Raw genomic sequence first — 663 nt, 5'->3', positions numbered from 1 at the left:
TAGAATGCAGCATTGTAGTGCTATTGCTACAAGATCTCTGGTCCAAAAGAAAGAAGATCCGGGTGCGTTCACTATTCCTTGTACAATCGGGTTATTACATTTTGCGAAAGCATTATGTGACTTGGGGGCAAGCATAAATCTCATGCCCCTCTAGATTTACAAGAAGTTGGGTTTGGGTGACCCAAAGCCCACTGCGATGCTGCTACTGATGGCTGATCGAACAGTAGAACGACCTATAGGGATACTCCACGATGTGCTAGTAAAAGTGGAGTCATTCATATTTCCAGCAGATTTTGTTATTCTTGATTGCGAGGTCGATTTTGAAGTGCCCATTATTCTTGGGAGGCCATTCCTTGCTACGGAAAGAGCCTTAGTAGACATGGAAAAGGGGCAGATGAAATTTCGGTTGAACAATGAGGAAGTGACCTTTAATGTTTGTAGGTCCATGAGGCAGAGTGGTGAGCTCCAATCGGCATCTGCTATATCCTACAACATGGGTGAGACATCTGAGACACAAATAGAAGAACGTCTAGGTGTAGAAGCATTAGCGGCGGTAATAATGAACTTTGATAGTGATTGCATTAAAGAGTATGATTCATTAGTTGCGGCTCTTAACCAAGGTGATGTTCGGTTTAAACCGAAGAAATTTGAGCTTGATATGAA

Source organism: Solanum pennellii, chromosome 10, assembly GCF_001406875.1.
Source record: "Solanum pennellii chromosome 10, SPENNV200".
In the NCBI taxonomy this organism is placed as follows: Eukaryota; Viridiplantae; Streptophyta; class Magnoliopsida; order Solanales; family Solanaceae; genus Solanum; species Solanum pennellii.
This window is presented reverse-complemented; position numbering follows the sequence as displayed.